The following is a 22,841-nucleotide window of genomic DNA, read 5'->3' on the forward strand; positions in this document are numbered from 1 at the left end:
CTGCTCATCAGACCATGCTGAGGCAGCGTCCCACATGCCACAACTAGAAGGACCCACAACGAAGAATATACAACTATATACCAGGGGGCTTTGGGGAGAAAAAGGAAAAAATAAAATATTAAAAAAAAAAAAAGTAGATGATAAACTATTATTTATTGAGTACCTGCTACTTGCCTGGCCTTAGACTCTCCCTTTCAGGAGCTCAATTCTGATGGAGGAGAGAGTGATGTCTTTAAAGATAATGGCTGTATAATGTAACAAGTGCTTAAGCAGGTGGGCAGCAAGTGCTATTGGAGCTTAGAGCAGAGATCTACCAATGGCCTGAGGAAGTCGAAGACTTCACCTGGGGTGATGATGGGCTGGGTCTTGACACATGCGCAGGAGGTGAGTGGAGAAGAGGAGGCAAGACATCCTTGGCCAAGAGAGCAGACTTTGAAATACACAGAGATGTAAATGAGGGCAATCTGTCCAAGGACCTGGTGTGTCTGTCTGTGTGTCAGGGCAGGGAGAGACTGTTGCCAGATGAGTCTGGACGGCAGGCACGGGGCAGGTTGTAAAGGGTCATTTATACAGAGTTCAAGTGCTATTTTGTAAGTAATGTTTAACAGTGGAGTTAAACGATCTGATTTGTGTTCCAGAAAGATTACTCTGGCAATGGTGGGAAGGAAACATGGGAAGGAGGAACAGACCATTTTGATTAACTAGTTGATATTTCAAAAAATCTTTTACCGTTTTACTGTTTTATTGACCTGAATTGTAGTTTGTAATATTATTTTACCTTTAAGTAGAAAACATTTCCATTTTCTTCTTTCATTTAGGGGCCATATTATTATCGTCATTTTGAATATTGGGAAACTGAGTCTCAGTGGGCATGTGACTTCCCCAAGTTTCTGAATGGAATCCACTGAGAAACTGACTCAAAGCCAGGTCTCAAAGATTCTTCCAGCAATTGCTAGACCACACTCCCCACTATTACAGCATATTTATGATATAATTAACTTTCAGAAAGCCATATGGCTTTTGTTACAAAGACTAAAGGAATGTGCTTTTCATAACGAATGGCATATGGCCTCTAATAGCTCTTTGCTTGCATGTTTTAACAAAGTGAACATGTCCATAAATTAGATGCCTCGGGTCAGTTAGCAAACTGAAGCTGATCTTCCTCTGCTCTCCCTAATTACAACTGCCTTTCTGACAAGTATCAAGGAGGTTTTTGGCAGCCCGTGGGTGTAAACATACATAGTGTGGCTCAGATGATCCTTTGCTCCCATGGCATTGCCTCTTTAAAGAGTTGGCGTTTGTCTCTTATTCACAGTGGAGTGTGTGGCTGGAAAACAGGGACAGTTCTGATGAAACTGCATACTCTGGGAAGAGTGGGGAAGTTAAATGACTTAAATGATGCACTAGGCAAAAGGAACGACTGAATGAGAACCGCTGAGCTGAAAGTTGACGTTTATCTTTGGTTACTTAAACAATGCAGGGCTGATGGATACATGATAGATGCTCTCATGCTGGACTAATTTAATAGCAGTTAAGCGTGAGGGCTCGCACTTAATCTCTCAGAGTTATTTAGAAACCTTTCTATTTTAGGTAACGTGCTTTAAAGTTCTGCTCTCTCAGTTTACGCTGTGTCTCATCCTACTGTTGATTTAGCAGGTTTGCTGATAGAGTCTGAGAATGAGCTCCTTGTAACTTTCACATCATCATTTTACATTATTCACCACTGATTATTTGTACTCAAGGTCAATGACGTTATCTCATTGGAATTCCCTGGACTCTGAATTCATAAGATAGTCCAAAATGCTCTTGTCTGTGATGGAAAAATACAGCACAATTACTGTAAGTCAGTTGGTTCATAAAGGATTTGAGTTTCAAATTTAGCTACTCATTGTATTGGCAAATCACTTGCTACTTTTTAATGCTTGTGTTTATATGATAATAGTAACATTTTTTGTTAATTAAATAGAAGTATATCAACCATAAAAGGAAACTTAAAATGTCTTAAGTAACTAAATAAGTAAAAATACATTTTAATTAATATTAAAATACTTACGTCCTATTCAAAAGCTTAATTTCCTAAGAACAAAAAACATGTAATTTAGGACAATTTATTCCTGAAGAATAAAGCAAATGTTTTAAAGAATAAATTAAACTTCTTGTCTGTCTTTTTTCCATCTAAAATGACTCATTCAAATCCTGTTCACACAAAAGGAAAGTGTTTGTTAACTTGTATTCCAATTCATCTTATATTTACTATACTCTATATTCCTTTTTCGGACAAGTCATAGCTCCTCTTTTCATAAAATAATATCTTCCATTATGTTATAATTACAAACCGTGGACTCACAGGATCAATGAATCATGGGGCTGGATGGAATAAGCCTTCAGCAATCATCGTGGCCTCCAGGGCATCTCTGAATGATGAATTGAAAAACAAGGTGAGTAAGAGACACCTTTAGCCAGAAATATGTTTTGGCTGGATAAAGAAAAAGGTAAACCTGGGAACTAATTTTCTTTTTCCCAAAAATACTTCTGCTTTTTTTTTTTTCAAAGTGAAACTCACTCCAAACTGATATTATTAGAATAATAACCCCACCAGAAAACCTGTTGTGTGTGCAAGTGTGAGACCATTTAGACTCACTTCATATTTGAGAATTGGATACTAGGATTTGTAAGACTCCAGATAAGAATGTTTGAGAATGGAAAGATTCAGCCCTCATCTCTCAAGCATTGTTTATTACATGACTGCAAAATATGAAACAGTATGTAAGTACAAGATTTGTAAACAAATTAATGCTACATAATCTCAGACCAGCCCCAGTGGCCTAGTGGTTAAGTTCTGCATGCTCCACTTCAGTGGCCTCGATTTGGTTCCTGGACGTGGACCTACACCACTCGCCTATCAGTGGCTGTGCTGTGGTGGTGGCTCACATACAAAAAGAAGAAGATTGACAATAGATGTTAGCTCAGGAAAGAAAAAAAGTCATTTTCTTAACTGTCTCAATTTACTCATGTTAAGACCACTTCCATCTGGCTTATAGACTCTCTGGCACTTGGAGACAGTTGTATTAGAGGATATGCTTCAAGACACTGAGCCAGTATGGCGAACTGCGTGGAGAAGGAAGGTCAAAATTTCAAGTATGCTTAACCCCTTGGCTGTTTGTAAGATGGTTCTTTCAGGACTGAACAAACATGAACTCAAAAAGAGAGACATGGCTCACTAAAATGACTTTGGGTATTTGGGTTAACTTGAATTTTATATTCTAAAAAAGTTATGATATGTAAAAACATAAACAACTTGTTTCTCCAGACTTCCAAATCCTGCACAGAATTATTTTAACAAACAAATCTGGTTATAGTGTAAATTAGGGAAGTGGCCAAGACCAAACACAACTGGCTTCAAAGGAAGGTAGATCATGTTACTTGAAGATATGCTTTGTTCTGCTGAGCACCAATTGAGCCTGAAGATTCTAAGGTGATCTTAGTACTAGTTTTAGAGATTGGCCATGTAGAGAGCTGAACTGGAGCTGGGGAGATATAGAAAAGGAAGGGGAGAGGTGGAGAAATGGGAGGGGAGAGCGGGAGAGGAGCCAGGGAGATGGCGTGATGCTGGGAAACCACAGAGGGTAAATGCGGCGACTGACGGATTCTTAAGGACAAGAATGTTTAATATTTAATGAAATTGTTTCTGTTTCTGTAAACTATTCCAAGTCTTCAACTTTTCATAAAGTCTGTCATAATCATTCATGCTTTGAGGGCTTCCTTTTGTTTTGGATTGAAAATTATGAGAAAGGCCTCATTCCACGTAGGGTGGGATAGGGTCAACATGGACAGAAAGAGCCTGAAGCAGGCATTCTGCGCCAAGGAAGCCCTGCACACATACCAGCTCCCCCCCCCCCCAAAACATCTGGAATGTTTGGAATGGACTTTGTTCTTCTAGAACCCAGGGGATGGATGTTTGAATCAAGGACAGAGTAGATTCCAGCTGATATTTGAATTATATTGATATAGTCTGAAAATCTAATAATTTATTAAGGGTACAAGTAGGGATGGAAAATTTTGATCTCTAGGGCTCCACTTTCTTTCACACTGTTAATTATCTGCAGCACATGATACTGTTGGCATTTTCTTCTACAAACATACCAGGCATTTAGCATTTATTTTGATTTTTTAAGTCAAGTCCAAGCTAGTCAATTATGTGTCTGGTAAACCAAAAGATATTGCAAAAATCCGTGGCAATGGTTTTGAAACTATTTTGTGCATTTGCGTTTATTGGAAGTGTAATTATAGGCTGCCTCTCTCCATAGCATTCCCCACGGCATGCAGGGGAATTTGTTTGTATGTGGAAATCTTTACAGGAAGTAGCATTGTTGTCTGAGGCTTGCAGACTGGTACCTACATGTTTAAAGATGCCCACCTCTTTTTGGCTTAACGTCACTTATGAATAATGGCCATGGGCTATAGTGAAAAAAGTATCAATGATCCATTGCTTGAACTTCTCTTTTAAAAGGGCAAATTTCACATGTGTCTAAAATGAAGACGAATCTGAGGTTTAATTTGTCTACATTGCTAGAGTTTTTCTCTATATACCTACGTTGTATTCTGCTGCATTATTAGTGGCAAAATATGCACATTTATAAATGGATGAGAGAGAGAGAAAGAGAGAAGAAAAGACAAAGAAAAGCAGAGATGCAGGGCAAATCTTTCCCAGAAAAAGTAAGTCATTAAAGATTTTTTTTTTTAAAAAAAGGAAAGCAGATATGTTTTAAGATATAGTATAGGAAGCATGCCTAATTCCTTTATTTGCGAAGTTTCTCATACTCTGTTTTTTAACAGATATGCCACATCTTCATGTTATGATAGGGTCTTCAGGGAAAATTCATTTGATGGAGCAACTCCTATATGTATATCTTGACATTTGAGAACCTTCTAGAAAGCACTGAAGTGTAAAAGAGAACAAGTACCTTGACTACTTATCTATGTTTAGCCATAACTGCATTATTCTCATAGTTATGGGAAAGGCTGAGGGCCAAGTTCTTGTCTGGCTTCGAATCTAGTCGAGTCCTTACAAGCTATGAGGCTTCAGGGCAATTTTTAATTTTCCCAAGACTCAATAGAGCCTCCTGTTTAGTGATACAAAATTATATTTCTACTTAAAAAAAGATGACACAGTCTAACTGATTTTATGGAAATCTAAAACGGAATCCAAACATTAGGTAATTTTAATCCAAACAAAATATAACCCATAAAAACAAAGATTATTAAATTTGGAAACACTATATCTTCCGTTGCTTTTCAAAGTGAGTCGAGGACCATTTAGACCACATAAAGCCACCTTGTTTTAGAGTTTGGAGACCACTCCACTGTGTGGCTTTCAAAATCCCAAGTATGTTCTCAAAAATCTGTTCCTGTCTCATGTTCCCCAACTTTTATCCATAGAGGGCTGTGTGTGTGTACTCTTTTACAGTTGCCTGTACTGAACTTCATCTTCCTAAATTGGGCCCATTTTTCCAGCCTATCAGGCTTTGGGAGCATTCTCATTTCTGCCAGCTTATTATTTATTTCTCCCAGACACTTGCCCTTCACAAACCAGCAAGTGTACCATGTACGAATTCATTTAATCATTGACAAGTATGGTGATGACGGCAGGGCAAAGAAAATCCTATAGCGTGGCACGGGGGCCCGCCCTGCAGGGTAACACATGTCTGTTAATCATCGCTCTGTGGGTGCGGTTGTTTAACCAGTTGAAAAATTATTTATTCAACAAATATTTATGGAGTGCTCCCTCTGAGCCAGGCTTCGCACTGGGTGGTGGAAATGAGAAATAATACTGTCTCTGACGTCAAACACTTTATCAAGAGAAAGACCTGGAAATGAAGAGCTGTTATGAAGTGTGATAATGCCAAAAGGATGCAATAGGCAAAGGACTTAAAATCCTGCCTGGGGTTTTCTGAAAGAATAAACTGAGCAGAGTAAGATTTTTTTTTAATTTGTTCAAAATATGTTCAATTTATTCTATACATTTTAGAAATACTTTATCAAATCACCAAGAAAATCCTATCAGAATTTTGATTATAATTGCATTAAATGTTTAACTTTATAAATTCAATATCCTTATCTAGAACCAAGATATATCTCTCATTTAATTTCCGCACATTTTAAAAAGATGATTTTCAGATATTTTTTTTGTTGGTCTTAAGAATAGGGCTCTTTTCATATCTTACATATGGTGTTTGTGGGTTTCCAAGAAAGCTGTGGGTCTTGACTCATTATTTCTCGTAGTTTTTCAGTTGAATCAATTGAGTTGTCTAAATCGTAAGTCATTATGTGTGGATGATGATAATTTAAACCCTTCTTTTTAAACATCCTATTTGGTTGTGTATCTTGTCACACTCGATCTTTCCAAATACTGTAAAATAAAACACTTGATTTCAGGCACATCCACCACATCCACTTGCATTTCAAACACTTATCGTCCAGCTTCCCAGGACACCAGTAGACTTCAATTTCAGTAGGAAGTAGATACAGGAAGTATTGCAACTACTCATATCCCATGGAAATGCAGGATTCTCTTTTTCCAACTTGGGTTCACTGCTTTGTGATATCATGGATGCTGTTGCCGTCCTACTTTTTTTGGTTAGTATGTAAGAAACATAATTGGAAAACTGAAAAACTGTTGAAATTAAGAATGGAAATAAGAGTGAGAAAGTGCAAAAATATGGAGGGACTCTTCCGTGAGACCAGTTTATGACCGACGTGATTCAATTTATAAATGCGTCATCAGGGATACACATGGATGTTAGCGGAGTTGTGTAATCTTGATCAACAGGTATTGCATGTGGTTCACTTCCCGTTGTACCTTCTTTCCATCTATGCCCCTATGTCCTGAAATATGAATTGCTGTGATGGCAGCATCAGGCATCCTTAGTTGAGTTTTTCGAACATAGAAGGTGGAAAGCATATGTACATATTTGCATTTTAGAAAGGTCACTCTGATGACATGGTGAAGGATGGATAGAGGAAGACAAAACTGACAATGGTGACTAGTTAGGAACTGAAGTAGAATTAGAAAATATAAAGAAGTGGGGCTGATGTGTGAGGTGGGAGGAGGTAGAATCAATTCTTTATGATGAATTAGATGCAGGGCCGAGTAGAGGAGAAATTGACAGCTCCCAGGTTTTTGGGTTGGGTGAGTGAGAGGACTGCAGTGCTGATATTGGCAATAGAAGAGGAAAAGCGGGTGTGGAGAGAAGACGGTGAGTTCAGTTGTGCATGCTTTGGGTTTGAGATGCCTGTGTGACCTCAAATAGAGATGATAGGTGACACATGGATTTGGCACACAGGAAAGAAGGTAAATCCACCAGGCTTTCTATCCAGTCTCTGTTTCTTTCTCTGGGGCACAAGGAAATGATAAAACACATTGGGTCAGGATTACAGCAAAAGCATAAACAGAATACAATAGATGACTTGCATGTGAGCTCATGTGAAATTCTTCTAAAGAAGTTTTTTCTTTTTTTTACCACGGTAAAATATATATAACATAAACTATACCATTTTAATTTTTTTCATTGAAGTATCATTGATGTACAACATTATATTAGTTTCAGGTGTGCAGCATATTGATTTTACATTTATATACATTATAAAATGATCACCACGTTAGGATGAGTAACCATCTGTCACCATGCTAAGTTGTTACATTACTGACTGTGTTCCCTATGCTGTACATTACATCCCCATGACCCATTTATTTTATAATTGGAAGCTTGTATCTCTTAATCTCCTTCAGCCATTTCACCAGTCCCCCTACCTTCCTCCCCTCTGGCGACCACTGGTTTGTTCTTTGTATCTATGAATCTGGTTCTGTTTTGTTTTGTTTGTTTGTTTTGTCTTTTAGACTCCATATAAAAGTGAAATCATGTGCTATTTGTCTTTATCTGTCTGACTTATTTCACTTGGCATAATACCCTCTAGGTCCATTCATGTTGTTGGAAATGGCAAGATTTCATTCTTTTTTATGGCTGAATAATATTCCATTATATATATATATACCACATCTTCTTTATCTGGTTATCTACCGATGGACACGTAGGTTGCTTCTATATCTTGGCTATTGTAAATAATGCTCCAATGAACATAGGGATGCAGGTATCTTTTCAAATTAATGTTTTTGTTTTCTTCAAGTAAATACCCAGAAGTAGAATTGCTGGATCATATGGTAGTTCTATTTTTAATTTTTTGAGGAACTTCCATACTGTTTTCCATAGTGGCTGCACAAATTTACATTCCCACCAGCAGTGAACTAGGGGCCATTTTTTTTTTTTTTAAGATTTTATTTTTCCTTTTTCTCCCAAAGCCCCCTGGTACATAGTTGTGCATTTTTAGTTGTGGGTCCTTCCAGTTGTGGCATGTGGGACACTACCTCAGTGTGGCCCGATGAGCAGTGCCATGTCCGCACCCAGGATTCGACCCAGTGAAACCCTGGGCCATTGCAGCAGAGTGCGTGAACTTAACCACTTGGCCACCAGGCCAGCCCCTTGACTAGGGGCCATTTTAATCATTTTTAAGTGTACAGTTCAGTGGCATTAAGCACATTCGTGTTGTTGCACAGCCATCTCCAGAACTTTTTTAATCTTTCCAAGCTGAAACTCTGTACCCATTAAACAATCATTCTCCATTTCTCCCTCCCCCAACCCCTGGATATCGCCATTTTACTTTCTGTCTCTATGAATTTGACTACTCTAGGTACCCCATATAACTGGAATTGTGTACTATTTGGCTTTTTGTGCCTGGGTTATTTCACTAAGCATAATGTATTCAAATTTCATCCATGTTGTAGCCTGTGTCAGGATTTCCTTCCTTTTTAAGGCTGAATAATATTCCATTATATGCATTTACTACATTTTGTTTATCCATTCATCTGTTGATGGACACTTGGATTGCTTCCATCTTTTGGCTGTTGTGAATAATGCTGCTGTAAACATGGGTGTACAAATGTCTGTTTGAGTCTTTGCTTTCAACTCTTTTGGGTATGTTCCCAGAGGTTGAACTGCTGGATTATATGGCAATTCTTTGTTTAATTTCTTGAGGAACCACCATATTGTTTTCCACAGCAATGATACCATTTTACATTCTCACCAGCAATGCCCAAGGGTTCCAATTTTTCTATGTTCTCACCAACATTCGTTATTTTCTGTTTAAAAATTTTTTTTATACTAGCCATCCTAAGGCATGTGAAGTATTATCTCATTGTGATTTTGATTTGCATTTCCTTAATGATTAGTGAGGTTGAGCATCTTTTCATGTACGTATTGGCAATTTATGTATCTTCTTTGGAAAAATATCTATTCAAGTCCTTTGCCCATTTTTTAACTGCATTTTTTGTCTTTTCATTGTTGAGTTGTTAAGAAGATTTTTAAACTCTGAAAAGAAGCGTCAAATTCTGGTCATTTACAGAATTCTAACTTCCATTATTTGCAACTAATAACATTCCTTTAGAAAACAGCATATGAAGCACTGAATTAAAATGCGAGTAAGTAGAACTCATTTCAGGTACATTTGGCACAGATCTAATATTTCTAGCTATCTTTGTCTAGCCAGATGCTTGAGATAATTTTTCCACGTAATGAATCAATGGATTTCTGTTTGTCCACATTCACAACTATTTCTGAACTCAGTCAAAAATTCTAAGAACTTCTCTCAGACTCTTGTCTTGCCTACAAAAATACCAGATAAATATATACAAATGACAGTGTTTTTCCATTTTCAGGATGTATTTGGCATTCAACTCAGGACAAAAGAAGACACAAACTTGAGCCTGTGGTTTGGGTCCCCCAACCCTCATGAAGGTGTTTGCTTCCACCCACTGCTCTGTGCACATCTGAATCCATTTATAATTTGAGAATAGAGGTGAGAAAAAATGTTGATTTTCTATTTTGTAACATTTTTGAGGTGGCACCGATATTTTTATGAAATCCAACCGTGAAATTTCCCTTTTCTGAAAAGATAACACATAAGGAATTATTTTAAAAGAGTAAACTATTTAACTAACTACCCTTATGTGCTCCAAAAAAAGCTGCACTCAATTGTTTGTAATTGGTTTAGCTGGCTGATTTGGGGGCAGTAAAGTTTTATAGATTTCTATGATATTCAGCAAATTCTACATCAACAAAGGGAACTATATTATTTTAAAATGCCCCAGAGTATAAAGTAGTGTTTATAGAGGCACTCATCAAAATGTTGCTTTAAATGTCCTAAAATCGTTTTCATATGTTATCATTTATTTATTCCCAAACAGATTGTAAGTAACGCAGAGGAGCTGTTTTTAATTCTCTTTTATTGCATAATATAATAGTCTTTGTACAGTGCTTGCTAAATAAATGCTGCCGACTGATTGATCTGGCACTTGATGGAAGTTTTTTATGGGCTATTCAAAAGTTGTCTTAAATTTTTGGTAGAAAGAAAAGAAGCTTTAAAATTTATAATATTTCTGTTAGATAGCCAGTTTTAATACATTCTGAGGGTTTCAAATACAATGGGTGAGAAACCCCACGCGTTGTATGTTCTAAACGTTCACATTTGCTCTTCAGCCATGTCCTACTCAGTTTCGTTACCATTCTGTTAACGAAATCAACATTCATCAGCCCCTGGCAGACGACGCTATTTAAAAAATCCATTTGCTCCTCACATGCTGTACTTCAAGTTTTTCTTAGGAGTGTCCTCAATTTTGTCTCTGCTGTGGCACTTGTTTAGAACTAGGAAAATCTTTAGTATAAGATCACTTGTAAATTGGAGAGAACTAGCTCTTTCCATACCAACAAAGTGTGTATATATTTTTAATCCTCTAGACTTACACTTTCCAATATGGTAGCCACTAGCCACGTGTGCCTGCCTAGTACTTGAAATGTGGCTAATCCAAATTGAGATGTGCTGTAAGTGTAAAACACACAATGGATTTGGAAGACTTAGTACAAAGAAAGGGGATGTATCTCAATTTTTAAAATATTGATTCCATGTTGAAATTACATTATTTTGGTTCTGTTGGGTTAATTAAAATATATTCTTAAATTGATTTCCCATTTCTTTTCCCTTTGTTTTAATGCGGCCGTTAGAAAGTTTAAAATTACATACGTGGCTCACATCACATTTCTATTGAACAATACTGCTCTAGAGCAGCGTTTGTCAACTCCAGCAGTGGTGACATTTTGGAGCAGATAATTTTTTGTTGTAAGGGGCTGTCCTGTGCATTGTAGGATGTTTAGCAGCATCTCAGGTCTCTACTCACTGGATGCCAGTAAATGCCACTCTCCTTAGCTGTGACAACCAAAAATGTCTCCAGATGTTACCAAACCTCCTCGTGGGGTAAAATCGACCCCAGTTGGGAACCATCCTTGAGAGTATATAATCATGCTTCTAGAGGCATCTGCTAGGAGGTAGCCCTGTACATATTCTAAGGTCTTTTTCATAGGTTTAAAGATTACTTTACACAAACAGATCAACACAATTTATGGGACCTATTTTTAACCTCACTGTGACGCATAATATATAATATTCTGTAGACAGTGGGAAGTAAATAATTGCTTTTCAGTTTTTCAACTTTTTCAGTCCCGATTTTTCACCGCTCCTGACTTTTCCAGGCAGTTAGTTCACAGGTAGATGGGGCTGTTAGTCCCACATTGGTCTTCTCCAATTTTGGCATTTGGTGATCACTGTCCACAGTGGGTTTTTTTTTTTTTTGTGAGGAATATCGGCCCTGAGCTAACATCTGTGGCCAATCGTCCTCTTTTTGCTTGAGGAAGATTGTCGCTGAGCTAACATCTGTGCCAATCTTCCTCTATTTTGTATGTGGGCTGCAGCCACAGCGTGGCTTGATGAGTGATGTGTAGGTCCACGCCTGGAATCCGAACCCACAAACCCATGGGCTGCCAAAGTGGAGCACTCGAATTTAACCACGATGTCACCAGGCTGGCCCACAGTGTTGTTTTTATATACACGAGAAGTGCCATGAGTCAATTAATCAGACTTACTTCAGGGACAAAATCTGCTTAAAAGTCAGTATATTAACTGTCTGGGGAAGTGCTGGAAACAGCCGGGACCCCTGGCCTGCAAAAGCCCAAAGACACGATAATAGAAGCTCACTAATTTTAGAAGAAATGATTTCCATTTTGGTCACAGCTGTCAGCATTCCAAGGGTGCTCATTCTGTCTATTGAAAGGAGGAGACTGTGTTAGAGGTTTGGTTCTGCCCGAGGATTTGGTAACTTCATTTAGAGAATTACTAGGCTGTCTGTAAATTTGTTTTATGTATACTGAATAACTATTTAAAACTGCTTTATAACGATAGGGAGGAGATTCTAAAAACTGACCGGAGAGTTGATTCTCGGAGAAAAATGCCCCATTTATGAGAGCATTTTCCTAAATTAAAGTGGGAAGATTGCTTTTCTGGAGAACATCCAAGGTCATCGGCCACTCATATACGTAAAGGAACCTGCCAAGGGCCACAGCAAGATTTACTGACCCCATGGCTGTCTCTCTGGCCCTTTCCTTTCCTCCTCAAATTTCAAGCATTTGAGTAACTTGCTGACACTTTATATCATTAAAGTGGTGGCATTGTCTTTGGAATACTGTGGTTGCGATATAGTTGTAGCTTACAAAACCTCCTCCATCCAGTGCCACAAACTTTGTAGCTCTCAGTGTCTTTTTGCAGGGACTCGGCAGTTCTGTCTCCTACTGGACAGTGGGTCAGTTTCTAGCTCGCACTCCAGCTTACCTCCAGATATGTTCAGAAGCCACTCTGAATACAGACAGTGATCATTGCTTATCTGTTTATCATCATTCAGTCTATGGGTAACTCGTTGAACTCAGTTAAATTTAACCCATGTTTGACAAAAGAGCAATTTTCTACTCGCTGAAAGGCTAGATTCCTTGGCTTACTACACCTTTCTTTTAAAATGTATGCTAGTTTCCTTTTTGTTAATTTGAAACCTGGATTTCTTAGGCCAATATTCATCCCCAGGGCTTTGAGTCTGGCTGTTTCACTATTGACCCCTGACACACACTTCTGTTACCTTGCAGAGAAAAGCACTTAGGAGAAACTCTACTCAGAAGGCAATCCTTCTGACTTAGAACTCAGAGGTTGGAGAGTTTCAGATCAGGTCACACCTAGAAGTTGTTTTTTTGATTATGATCTTAAATTATTAGTATACCTGTTTCTGCCAATAGACCATGAGTGTGGTAAGTGAAGGAATCCTGGCTTCAAAGAATATCACATGCTCAAATATTTTTAAAATAAACATTTTACTGCATCAGAAGACAATAAGTTTTTCACAGTATGGGAAAAGGAGGGAAACCAGACACATTATGGATTCAAAATCTTCTACCTCCTGTACTTGTTTATAATAAACCATATTGCCATCGCTCAGACCTGGCTTTTAACGAATATAGAAAGTGAAAGAGCAAGCCCTGTCAACTTGCCTCAGTCATTAGAGGTTCTTGAGTTTACCTCCTGCCTTTGTATGTCTTTTTTCTTTTTTAAATAAATCTTGTAAACGATGTTCAACCTTTAGCCAAAGAAACTGCCCCCCCAAAACAACAAGGATCCCCTCATACTCAGTCCTCTCCCCAGAACACACTGTCATCATTGCTTTGTTGAGCTACATGAATAAAGTAGTTTAGAAACCATCATTGGCAAACAGTGAGACCGGGAAATCTCATCAAGTAGGTTTAGTGGCTGGCATTCTACAAATTGGCTATGGTCTAAACTTGGACATCAATCCATCGCATTTGGAAGTCACTTATACTTGGCTACATAAAATACAATTTTGTGTAATTTGAATGATTTGGCCAATATTAATCTGTAACTGCCAATACGACTTTAAATAATAGGGTTATACCAAAGTTTCAGGGGCCACAAAGTGCTGTTTTGCTCTAAATTTTAGTAAATTATAGAGTATCCTTCCGCAAGCAAGCCAATAAGATAAGCAATGATAGAAACAACCCTCCCTCTTTTGACCACCCTGCTTTGAGTCTACCATTTTTCTCAGTACTTCTCAACTTCCACAGAATTGTTTATTTATCACAACCCTTGCTTGCTCAAAGAAAGATTTGCCGTTAAGTACAAAGCACATTCAGGATTTTTGACCTCTGATTGCCTGAGCCACTTGTTATGCCTGAAACTCTGTTTTGTATTGCTTTGCTCTGTATTGCAATGAGCACTTTGTAGGTGTAAGCTTTATTTTCACTCTGCGTTCATGGCTAACTAAGATTATAAAGCACCAGGAGATCAATACCCAGTAGCTTTTATATAGTTTGTAATCCCAATGGTGCTGAAAAGATCATTCAAGTACATGGCAGACCCAATGGTATTGAATTGCCAATATTAATTCCATAAAGACAGGGATTTTCTCTGGTTTTATTCCTTGGTCTGTCTTTGATGCCTGTAACAGTATCCAGTATATTATAAGTGCTCAGTAGATATTTTTTGAATGAATGAGTGAAGGAACAGTCATAATTAATACTAGTTAGCCCTTTCTTAAAAATGCAGAGAGTAGTTCATTCTGGCATTATTGGAAAGCATTTCTAGACTTTTGAGGATTATTCACTTCTTTTTACCACATTGATTTGGTGAGCTTTTAGATCAATACTACATAAATTACTTGAGAGACTGCCCTCCATGTTTATTTTTGCATTAGTGTGGACCTGACCTTACAATCTTCTCTCCAGAGCACCATTGCAATCAAAGAAAGAACAAGGAAACAGTCATACAGTGAGCATTATCCCAGGCAGGGACTTGGGAAACGGAAGATAGTTACCAGCTCTAAGTAAAAGGAATTCCACTTTTCTTGATGTCAGAATGAGAGAGAATTCCCTCCTTAAGCTCTATTGGGTGAAATAAAACTGGTTTAGATATTTTCTTTCATATCTATCATATCATATCACATCTATCTATCTATCCATCTGTCTATGTATCTGTCTATCTTCTATCTATCTATCTATCCATCTATCTATCCATCTATCTATCCATCTATCTATCGTCCATCTATCTATCAAGAGAGGACCAAGGATTGAACTGGTTCACTGATTGCAGGGGCTGCCATTTAAACTACCTGAAATGTATACAACTGTGTCCATGCCACTCATTATATAATTATAGCTACTTTCATTGAATTCTGACTGTGTACTAGCCATTTTAACTTACATAGAGAAAAAGTCTCATTTAACTCTTAAAACAGTTCGTGAAGTTGGTGCTATTTTTTATCACCTCTATTGCATAGGTAAGGAAGCTGAGGCTCAGAGCAGTCAATATATTTGCCTATGTGACCAAGGTGGGATTTGAAACTGGAAGGTATGACTGCACAGTGTGGATTTTTAATGTTAGGATAAAGTGCCTTAATGGCATTTACCTCCTACTGTTCTTTGTGTTGTTTTTTTGTCTCTCTTACTTGACAGAGAGATTTTGAGGGCATGAACTCGGTCTTGTGTATCTTTATATTTTTCACAGTATCTGTCACAGATCAGCATCTTATAACATCGTCGGTGCCCAGTAAACGTACCAGATGGAAGACAATGCTTTTATAGTTGAAACTTGGAAAACTATGTGCCATGGCAATTAAAAAACGACCCTAATGTCACTCTGAATCTCACTGGTTTAGATGCATTTATGCATATATTTTTCATTTTTGCAAATTTAAAAAAATACAGAAGTAAGAAGGAAACAACTAGCATGCTCAAAAAGCCCATGATTTGGTTTCAGTCTCTCCTCTTACCTCCCACTTGCTTCTGATCTTTTCTTCACAGCATGGACTGTGAAATCAGCTTGCGGGGAGTGGTTTTCCAGGAAAGTTTAGGAAAGACTGTGGGATTTGTTGGCTTTTGATTTGGAGAATAGAATCTGCTGCAAGTGATTAACTTGAATGTTCTCTTGAAAGATGAACTTGACCTGGGATGCTCAAAGGGAGAGTATATTGTAGCTGTTGTTCCAGAGGTGGTGAAAATATCCTACCAAAACGTTACGTGAGCTGGACTTGGGAACATTTTCTTCTTCACACTGGAGTCACATAGGTAGGATTGGTCAAGAAGGTTTGTGCTCAATGGTCTTCTCCAATCTGGGCCTCTGCCAGTGAGGTCCTGAGGCAGTCTTAAGTTCTTACACTGACTCCAGATTCCCCATATATTGTACCATAGTTATATTCTAGGCTATGAGCATTGGTAGTAGCCTCTGTACAAGATGATGATGATCATCATCATCAGAGGAGCTGCTAAGGTGATTGGTTATAGTCCAAGATGTTGACTAAGCCATGTTCACTGGTGGGTCACTGCATTAAAAGGCAATGCATATTCGTACATATGCTCTTCTGTTCTGCCTCTTCTCTTATGTCTCTGGGTGAGTGAGTTAAGCCAAGGTCTTTTGTAAAGATTCATCCTCTTCCCCTAAAGGCGTGTCTGAATATGTTGGTTCTCAGATTTTCATTTGTAATGGGAAGTAGGATACTCTATTTAGGCCTGCTAAGATAGATCCCCCAAAGCTAAGACTGAAAGCTCTTTCTTGGCATGTAAGGTCCTTCATCAACTTTAGTAGCATGGGGTTCATTGAATGTATGCTTCCTCAGGAGCATGCAGGCAAGAGGGATGTTTGGTAGAACAGAATTTGGGTGTTTTTGGATTCCTGGTTACACTATCTAAACTGCATCAACCTTATCTTAACCTCTACCAGTGTTGTCAAGTTTAAAACATTATTCTGGATGCTTCAGAGTTAGTAAGATACAGATAGTTTCTATCTTAACACACGCTGCATGCTGATAAGCCATGGTGGGAGTTATGTAATCACATGATGGTAGTTTGGCAAGTACAGACCATAAATAAATAGGTTTTTGGTGGATGGGTTTATATTGACACAATTCATTTGTTGGATAGCCCAAGGGTCTTTCTCCTCTATTCCAGAAGTTCTGGTTAACGGAAATAGATAAAGTTTCCTAGTATAAGATGCATTTTAGGATCAGAAATCTGCATTGATTATGGAATGTGGTGAGGTGGAAACAGAACAGGTCTGAGAGCCAAGAAACTTGGGTTTCTCTCATCAACCCATTTTGTGAATTGGAACAACGGACAACATTTTTGAGCTTCAGTGTCTCCACCTGTGAAGTGGAGAAATCTCTGTGGTTTCTATAATGCTTTCCCCTTCCAGTGCGCTATGCCGCATGTGTCCCTGTTTGAAGGGGAGCACTTCTTTAACTGAAATACACTTGCTGGAGAAAAGATTGGGTTTTGGAAACGGAATTTTTTTTTATTGTTCCTAACATTTCCTCATCTCTCCTTCTTTCTCCCTTTTGGTGAAATGTGGATGGCATAACAAGGAAACTCTGACTCAAGAGATTAATGTCCTTAGCTTTGTGCAAATCATTTCTCTTTTTCTTCCTCTGGTCAGCTAAAGGTCAGTGCCATTAGCTTTTTTATCACGTTTGCCTCTTCTATACCTCAGCCTTTCCCTTAATTAAGGTCTCAGCGATAAGGTAGTTTATTGTCAAAAATTCCCAGACATGGCTCAATGTTGGCTGTAACACCCTGCGTGGGTGACAATGACAGCTCCAAGGGTCTGTCCCCAGGGTCAAGCAGCCATAATGGACAGAATGCACTCATGGCATGAGGCCCAATGCAACATGGACAGAAAAATGTTAAGCGTGTGTTCCATTTGAGGCGTAGGAGTCTCTCCAGAAATAAGTGCATGTGGCCAGCATTGACTAGGTGTGGGCTTCTGAGGTTTGTGGGAGCCCCTAGGTGGAAATGCTGGCCACTTAAAGAGCCTAAGCCCATATATCCTGACTCCTTCCTCTCTCATTCTGTGAGTAAAAATAGCCTTGAGACCTGGCAGTGAGCTCAGTCAGTCCTCGTGTGTCCTTTCTCTCCTTCTGTGAGCTATTGTTTATTCTGAAGAGTTTTAAAAAAGTCTCTTGTAAATAGGGTACCTAATGAAGTTTTATTTTAAAACTACCACACGGACAAACTTTATAGGAATTTGTGTCCACATTTAAATCTGGCCCAGCATATACCCCTCAGCAAAGATTCCACCGCCCTCCACCTTCTGCTATGTTAGTAGGAGAAGAAAACTCAGCGTATTTTCTGGCAGGGTAGCGTGCAAGTCCAGTTGACATCTCCAATTTTGGTAAAGTTGGACCTTCTGATTTACTTCTCAATTAGAAGCAAGCTAACAAATCAAAACACAGATTTCTTTTCTTCATTAGGAGAAGATGTTGAAATGACAGGTCTTTTCCAGATCCTTACAAAATAGACTGTTCCACCTGCATTAGATTTTGAGTTCTGTAGAGGAGGCAATCGTGTTTTCCTGTTTGCTGAGCACACTGTCCACGGCCACATGATGGCTCCACTTCACGGATGATGTTCCGCGTGGTGACACAACTTCAGTAGACACTCAAAGTGCATCTGGTTCCAGCCGAGGGCACACAAGTCTCCTGGAGGTTTGAGGGAATAGCAAGACCACAGCTGAAAGCTCATAAAAGTGAGAAAGCTCTTGAGATTCTCTAGGCAGTCAAATATTGACCATGTGTCTTTCTGGATATGGTGTTGGACTCGTTGCGAAGTAAGTACCTCAAGGCCAGGCTTGCACTAATTGAAAGTTTCCTGGTGGTTGAGTTCAGTTCAACAAGGATTTGTTGTGCTACCCAACATTATTTGCTATGGAAAATACAAAAGAAGACCAACAGCTGAAGGCATGATCACAGTCCATGAGCAAATTTTGATCTACTTGGGAGGATAACATTTAACAATGAACAGTACAATACTGTAATTAATTAATTTTGAAGGGCAGATATTTTCTGACCTCTTCACAGTTTTCACATCATGGTACACGTAGAAAAATAATATTTAAATAGCATATGGATAAATTTGGAAGCAATTGAGAGTTTCTTATATGAGATTTGGTAAAAAAAAGTTTAAACATTGAATCTACACTGTATAATTATAATAAGAAAAATGTAACACAAAGTATTAGAGAGGATATATCAAATATTGAATTTGTGCAAAACTTCCAGAAAATCTTTTCAAGTATTTTAAGGAGAAACTTGGAATTGCTTTTATGAACATGTTTTCTACACTTACATTTGATAGTTTTTTGGTGGATTCTTTAGGGTTTTCTCCCTGTAAAATCATGTCATGTGCAAATAGTGACAGTTTTACTTCTTCCTTTTCAATTTCGATAACTTTTATCTCATTTTTGTCCAGTTGCTCTTGTTAGGGCTTCCAGAACTATATTGAATAGAAGTGGAAAGAGTGGGCCTCCTTGCCTTGTTCCTGATCATAGAAGAAAAGCTTTCACCTTTTCACTGTTGAGTATTATTTTAACTGTGGGCTTTTCATATGTTGCCTTTATTATCTTGAGGTAATTTCCTAGGTTTTTTTTTGGAGGGGAAGAGTGGCCCTATGCTAACGTCTATTCCCAATCTTCCTCCTCTTTTTTCTTCTCCCCGCCCCCAACCAAAGCCCCTGTACATAGTTGTGTATAGTTGTAAGTCCTTCTGGTTCTTCTATGTGAGATGTCACCACAGCATGGCTACTGATAGACCAGTGGTGCAGTTCTGCACCGGGAACTGGACCTGGGGTGCTGAAGTGTCACGTGCCAAACTTTAACTGCTAGGCCATCAGGGCTAGCTTGATTTCCTAGTTTTTTGAGATTTTTAAAAAAATCATGGAAGAGTGTTGAATTTGGTCAAATGCTTTTTCTTCATTTACTGAGATGATCATGTGATTTTTATCTCTCATTCTGTGAATGTGGTCTATCATATTGATTAATTTTAATGTATTGAACCATCCTTGCATCCCAATGACTAAACCCACTTTGTCATGGTGTTTGATCCTTTTAATGTGCTGTTAAATTCAGTTTGTTAGTATTTTACTGAGGAGTTTTGCATCTATGTTCATCAGGAATTTTGGCCTGTGATTTTCCTTTTTTATAGTATCTTTGGCTTTTGTATCAGGGTAATGTTGGCTTCATAAATGAGTTTGAAAGGATTCACTCCTCTCCAAGTTTTTGGAAGAGTTTGAGAAGGATTGGCATTAATTCTTCCTTAAATATTTGGTAGAATTCATCAGTGAAGCCATCTGCCCTGGCTTTTCTTTGTTGGGAGGTTTTTGATTACTGATTCAATCTCCATACTAGTTATAGGTCTGTTCAGATTTTCTATTTCTTCATGATTCAGTATTGGTAGGTTGTATGCTTCTAGGAGTTTATCCATTTCTTCTAGATTATCCAATTTGTTGGTGTATAATTGTTCATAATAGTCTCTTATGATTCTATTTGTTTCTAGGAATAAATAGAAATAAATATTCTATTTATTTCTTTGTGATTCATTTTATTTATGAGTTGTAATGTCTTCTATTTCATTTCTGATCTCATTGATTTGATTCTTCTCTCCTTTCTTCTTAGATAGTCTAGCTAAAGGTTTATCAATTTTGTTGATCTTATCAAAAAACCAACTCTTCATTTTCTTGATTTTTAAAATTGTTTTTCTGTTCTCAATTTCATTTATTTCTGCTCAAATATTAATTATTTCTTTCCTTTTTCTAACTTTGGGTTAAGTTGTTCTTTTTCTAGTTCTGTGATGTGTAAAATTATGTCATTTATTTGGAACCTGTCTTCATTTTCTTTTTGGTGAGGAAATTTTGCCCTAAGCTAACATCTGTTGCCAACCTTCCCCGCATTTTTGTTTTTGAGAGAGATGAGCCCTGAGCTAACAGCTGTGCCAGTCTTCCTCTGTTTTGTACGTGGGATGCCTCCACAGCATGGCTGATGAGTGGAGTAGGTCTGTGCTCAGGATCTGAGACCAGGAACCTGGGCTGCCAAAGCAGAGTGCATGGAACTCTAACCACTCGGCCACGGGGCTGGCCCCCCATCTTCATTTTTAAATGTAGTTGTTTATCTCTATAAACTTCCCTCTTAATACTGCTTTTGCTGTACCTCATAAGTTTCAGTATGTTGTGTTTTTGTGTGTCTCAAGATATTTTTCTAATTTCCCTTTTGATTTCTTCTTTGACCCACTGGTTGTTCAAGAGTGTTATTTAATTTCCAGGTTTGTGAATTTTCAAGTTTTCTCCTGATATTGATTTCTAGTTTCATTCCATTATGATTAGAAAAGACATTTGGTACCATTTCTATCTTCTTAAATTTGTTATGACTCATTTTGTGACCTAACATGTGATCTATTCTAGAGAATGTCCTGTATGTGCTTGTGAAAAATGTGTATTCTGCTGCTGTTGGGTGGAATATTCTGTATATGTCTGTTAGGTCCATTTGGTCTGTAGTGCTGTTTAAGTCCTCTGTTTCCTTATTGATCTATCTGGATGTTCTATTCATATTAAAAGGGGGATATTGAAATATACTATTATTGTGTTGCTGTCTATTTCTCCCTTCAGTTCTGCCAATATTTGCTTTATATATTTATAGACTTTGATGTTGGGTGCATATATATTTACAATTGTTATATCTTCTTAGACAACTGACCATTTTTTCATATAATGTCCTTTATCTCTTGCAACTGTTTGTGAGTTAAAGTCTATTCTGTCTGATATAAGTAGAGTCACCCTGATCTCTTTTCATTATCTTTTGCATAGAATATATTTTTCTATCCTTTCTCCTTCAGTCTATGTGTGTCCTCAAGTCTAAATGAGTCTCTTGTAGACAGCATACAGTTGGATCTTGTTTTTTTTTTTTTTAAATCCATTTATCCATTCTTTGTCTTTTGATTGGAGAATTTAATCTAGTAATATATATATGTATTTTAAAGATTGACCCTGAGCTAACATCTGTTGCCAATTTTCCTCTTTTTCTTCTTCTTTTCCCAAAGCTCCCCAGTACCTAGTTGTATATTCTAGTTGTAAGTCCTTCTAGTTGTGCTTTGTGGGATGCTGCCTCAGCATGGCTTGATGAGTGATGGTAGGTCCACACCCAGCATCTGAACTGGCAAAATCCTGGGCTGCTGAAGTGGAGTGCATGAACTTAACCACTTGGCCGTGGGGCCAGCCCCTAATCTATTAATATTTAAAGTTATTTTTGATAGGGAAGGACTTACTATTGCCATTTGTTAATCACTTACTGTATGTCTTGTGGTGCTTTTGTCTCTCTGTTTCTTATTGTCTTTTTGTGTTTCATTGATTTTTTTTGTTGTGATATGCTTTGATTCCTTTTCATTTTTGTTGTGTGTTTTCTATAGGTGTTTTATTTGTGGTTACTATGTGGCTTACATAAAACATCTTATGGTTATAATGATCTATTTTAAGCTGATAACTTCAATAGCATAGAATAACTACTTTTACTTCTCGCTCTTCCCATTTTATGTTTTTGATATCACAAATTATACCTTTTAATATTGTTTATGCATTAACACATTTTTATAGTTATGGTAATTTTTTAACTTTTGCTTTTTAACATCTATACCAAGATTAGAACTGATGTATTCTCCACTCTTACAGTATTATAACATTCTGTATTTGTCCATATATTTACCTTTAGCGGCAAGCTTCCTACTTTCATGTGCTGTTGCTATTTAATGTCTTTTCATTTCAACTTGAAGGACTCCCTTTAGTATTTCTTGGAATGCAGATCTACTGGTAATGAATGCCCTAAGCTTTTGTTTTCTGGGAAAGTCTTTCTCTCTTTTTCATTTTTGAAGGACAATTTTGCTTGACATAGTATTATTGGTTGGTAGTTTTTTCTCCAGCACTTTGACTACATCATTCCATTGCTTCTGGCCTGCAAGGTTTCTGCTGAGAAATCTACTGATAGTCTTAAGGTCTGTAGTCATTGTTAAATTGGCGTTTCTGTGGGGTAATACATCC

The 22,841-nt window shown here is 37.8% G+C and overlaps 1 long non-coding RNA gene across 1 annotated transcript in view; it reads left to right on the plus strand.

Annotated features, from left to right (window-relative positions):
• The window catches only part of LOC139083561 (uncharacterized), a 208,385-nt gene that overhangs the window by 146,756 nt on the left and 38,788 nt on the right, over positions 1-22,841 (plus strand). The window contains exon 4 of the long non-coding RNA XR_011540397.1: positions 9,770-9,909. This is a non-coding gene — a long non-coding RNA (uncharacterized lncRNA). The remainder of the gene's footprint in view (positions 1-9,769; positions 9,910-22,841) is intronic.

The sequence above is a fragment of the Equus przewalskii genome, chromosome 5 (assembly GCF_037783145.1).
Source record: "Equus przewalskii isolate Varuska chromosome 5, EquPr2, whole genome shotgun sequence".
NCBI classification, from domain to species: domain Eukaryota; kingdom Metazoa; phylum Chordata; class Mammalia; order Perissodactyla; family Equidae; genus Equus; species Equus przewalskii.